Source organism: Elephantulus edwardii, unplaced genomic scaffold (genome assembly GCF_000299155.1).
Source record: "Elephantulus edwardii isolate Elephantulus edwardi_28Jun2011 unplaced genomic scaffold, EleEdw1.0 scaffold00110, whole genome shotgun sequence".
Lineage (NCBI taxonomy): Eukaryota > Metazoa > Chordata > Mammalia > Macroscelidea > Macroscelididae > Elephantulus > Elephantulus edwardii.
The window spans coordinates 2,570,809-2,575,076 of NW_006399860.1; the positions used below are offsets into that span (position 1 = coordinate 2,570,809).

A 4,268-nucleotide genomic window follows, 5' to 3' on the forward strand; every position below is an offset into this window, starting at 1 on the left:
TGAAGGGCTTCAAAGCCTTTTGCTCATAGGGTTCCTATAGGTTATGCTCGACTCGAAGGCAATCAACACGATAGTGCATCAATACTTTCGTTTTTTAGTGAAGTCCAATAACTGATTGACCTTAGGTCATAAAGATTTTCTATAATTATTTTTGTTCTAAATGTTTGATTTCTCACATATAAATCTATGATTGATCTTGAGTAATTTTTAGATAATGTGTGAGGTTTAGACTGGGAGTTCACTCTTTTGTTGCCTATGGATGGTCATTTGTTGTAAAGAATATCCTTCCTCCAATGAGTAACTTTTATATCTTGTCAAAATTAGTTGACTGTGTCTGTGAATCTTCTTCCTGGGTTCTCCATTCTGTTTCATCTGTCTTTATGTCCATCTCTGTGATATCATACTGTCTTCATTCCTATGGCTTTATAGAAGTCTTGAAATCAGATAATGTGAGTCCTTCAACTTTATACTCCTTCAAAATTGATTTAGCCTAATTAATTTTATGTCTGGATACTTTGTCTTTTCTGATTTTGTCTCCTGCCTTATTCTAGGGAAGAAAGCTCTTGCATACATTCTTCGTTTTCTTGTTGCAACCCTTACCAATGCTGTTGTTTTTGTTCTGTTCTGTCCTCCAACACCAAAGAAGAGGTTCTGAGACTTCAGATATCTGACTAGACAGGTTCTCGATAAATGCTAAACCATTATGGATTTTGATCACTGAGTTCATGTGTGTAGTCTGTGGATCATCCCATAGGCATCCTAGTCTTCCTGGAACATGATCTTGGGCAACTCTACTGCTGATTCAAGTTCCTAACGGTAACATAAGGTACAATATGGATTGGAATTTCACTACTTTCAGGCATTTCCTCTTCTTTCCGGCCTTCAATGGGGATGTGCTGGCTGGAGCTCCAGAAGTCTTGTAAACCATTAAGGAACTCTGAGCTCTTTGTGGCCTCTATAGATTGAAAACAAGTGTGGAACATTTGTCAGTCTTTGTGTTTTTATCTTTTGTGAAACAGGAAAAAATAATCAGTCCTGCAAAGTCTTGATCCATCATCTGGTACAAAGCTTATGTGTGAACATCAACATGGGAAGGCCAAACAGTTATGTGAGGATGGGAATGATCCTAGCTCACAACTCTCATGGGGTGACCTATGAGTTCAGCCAAGCTCTCTGCCTCTGTGAAACTGCAGACAGTGCTCTGATAAATTTCTACTCTATCCTTTCTTTATTCAGAATTCTGCAAGAAGATGACAAAATTAAATGTGAGAAATCTTCACGTGTCGATCTTTTGAACAACTGGTTGCAATTAATTTCTAGCATATGTAAACATAGAAGCACTTTTGTGTCATCATTCAACTCCCCAATGCAAAGCCTCATCACCTCCTCCTTCCCGGTGCTCAGAGCATGGTTGTGAGAGAACAGGAAGACCTTAAACTCCAGATGAACCACCTGAACCACTATATTGGCCCAGCTCTGTTTCAATATTTGAACCATTCAGTGTTTCCTTGCTCTGTTTGGAAAATAGCTTCTTAGTCTAGACATAAGTTTCTCATGAGCAAAATCAGGTGTTCTGGGATTCCCAAACTTCTCAATGTTAGCCACAACTTGCTGTGATCCACAGCCAAATGCCTTTACATAGCTGATAAACACACATAGACATTCTTATGCTACTCTCTACTTTCTGTTATGATTCACCTGACATCAGCAATCATATCCCTCGTGCCACGACCTCTTCTAAACCCAACTTTTATTTCTGATGAATATAGATGGTTTATGTCTCAGCTCTGATTTCCTTAGAAACATATTCCTAGTAGTGGAGTACTTTGGGCATACAGAACATCTGTATTAATCATTTTGTAGAAACGCCAGACTAGTACCAGTGGTTGTACCATTTTATAATCCCATCAGCAGTGCATGGGACTTTCAATCTTTCTGTATCCTCTCCCCTCTCCAGCATTTATTGTTTGCTGTCCTGTTAAACTTTGCTATTGCTGCTAGGGTGAGATGTCATCTCACTGGGGTTTCTTGGGTTTTTTGTTGTTTTTCTTGATTGTTGATTTGTTGTTGTTGTTTTTAATTTATATCTCTCTAGTTGCTAGTGATTTTGAAGATTTCCTCATGTGTTTGTTGGCCAAATATCCTCCTAGATGAAGTATTTTTCATGTCTTTTGGGTTATCAGTATTTTTCTTGAGGAGGCCCTGTAGTAGTCTGTAAATTTGATTGAGGCCTTTGTCTCAGATTCCATTGTCATTCCTGCCCCCCCCCCCAGTCTGTGGGTTTTCTTTTCACTCTATTCGGAAAAGTTTTTGATGAACATATGATTTAATTTTTAGAAAGTCTCACTCATAAATATAATACTCACCTAATTGCACATTATATATATAAAATCTATTTATGCCATTGACTAAGGCTTCCATGTTTGTTCCCATTTTGTCTCTTTTGATCTTGCTGATTTTGGGTTTTACCCATAGATTTCTGATCCACTTTGAGTTGGTGTTTGTGGATAGTGTGAGTTGCAGTTCCTGTTTCAGTTTTCTGCAGGTAGATGTCCAGTTTTGTCAGCATTACTTGTTGAAGAAGTTGTTGTTTCCCCATTTAATAAGGTTTTTTTTTCCTTGTCAACTATCATTTTCCCATAGGTAGATGTATTGATTTCTACATTCTTGATTCTATTTCATTGGTCAATGTGTTTGTCATTGTACCAATACCATGCTATTTTGGTTTCTATGGCTGTGTAGTAGGCTTTGAGATCAGGCAGTGAGATGCTTCCAGTTCTCTAGTATTTTTAAAGGAAAATTTGTTAACAAGATTCTAATTTATGATATATTTCACATTTAATTTTTATAGTATATGGTACTTTGAACAAGTACAGATTAGTATTGATGTTCTAAACCTTAGGAATACAATGGTATTCTCTTCATTCAACTACAAATCTACATACTGCCAAGATCAATTGCTAATTACAGTCATTGGCTGTCTCTATTACAATGTCAATAATAAAGTTAGTGCCCCTTATGGAACACTTCAATATAATTGACATCTGTTGTAAAATCTGCTAGAGTAAATTTCCCTTACACTCCTATTTATGTTTGTGTTGAAAATAATCCAGTAGATATTAAGAAGAGACCATATGTTCAATGATAATAAATGCTTTAAATGGTCTCTTTGGAAAAATACTTCATTTAGAATACAGCAAATGTTTAATGCAGATCATTTTGCAATTTCCATGTGGATAAAAGGATTTGGGACTAATTTTCTCCCACCAAAAATGTAATGTTGACTGACATGCACATCTGGCATTTTTTATGATATAAATTAAAAAGCAGATCATATGTGGATAAAATGGCATTCCCAATGAATGATGCTAGGAATCAGGTCAAGAACCAATTAAGATGTCTTTGCCTTGCATACTTATTTCAGCATTTATTCCATGATGTAGATGAAAGAAGGCACTTTGGTGGTGCAATGAGTTAACCACTAGGCTGTTAACTGAAGATGAGTGATTTGAGCTTACCAAGTGCTCTTTGGGAAAATGATGAGACATTAAGAGTTACAACTATGGACACTCAATGGGAGAGTCTCCATGAGTCAGAATCTACTCTTCAGCAGTGAGTGTGTAGAAGAATGGGAATAGAAGACTATTACTAGTGAATTCCCTTTTCCCAGAACATTTAACAATTCAAAAGAATCTGAATGTAATATTCAAGACTAGGGTCACAATTTTTAAGGATGCTTTGGGAAGAACATTGAATGATCCAGGAAGCATTAAAAGAAGATATAAGGAGTATACAGAGTCACTGTTCCAAAAAGAATTATTTGACACAGAAGAATTTCATGAAACAGTATATAATCAAGAGGCAGTGGTGAAGAAAGAGAAAGTACAGGCTGCTCTGAAGGACTTGACAAAAATAAGGCCCTAGAAATAGATGGAATACCAATTAACATATTTCAACAAACAGATCTGCCTTGGACATGCTCACGAGATTGTGCCAAGAAATCTGGAAGATAACTATCTGGCCAACTGACTGGAAGACAGCAATATTTATTCCCATTCCAAAAAAAGGGGACCCAAAAGAGTATGGAAATTATTGAACAATATTCACTAATATCATACACAAGCAAGATCATGCTGAAGATTATCCAAAAACATTCTAAAGATTAAATCTTTGTCCTCAACAAAAACTTTTTCCAACAGGGTGAAAAGAAAACCTACAGATTGAGAACAAACATTTAGCAAAACCATCTCAGACAAGGGTCTCATCAT

General features: G+C 36.4%; 1 pseudogene; it reads right to left on the reverse strand.

Annotated features, from left to right (window-relative positions):
* Positions 1 to 542: 542 nt before the first annotated feature.
* Positions 543 to 1,497, reverse strand: LOC102859851 (annotated as a pseudogene).
* Between the last annotated feature and the right edge of the window lie 2,771 nt (positions 1,498 to 4,268).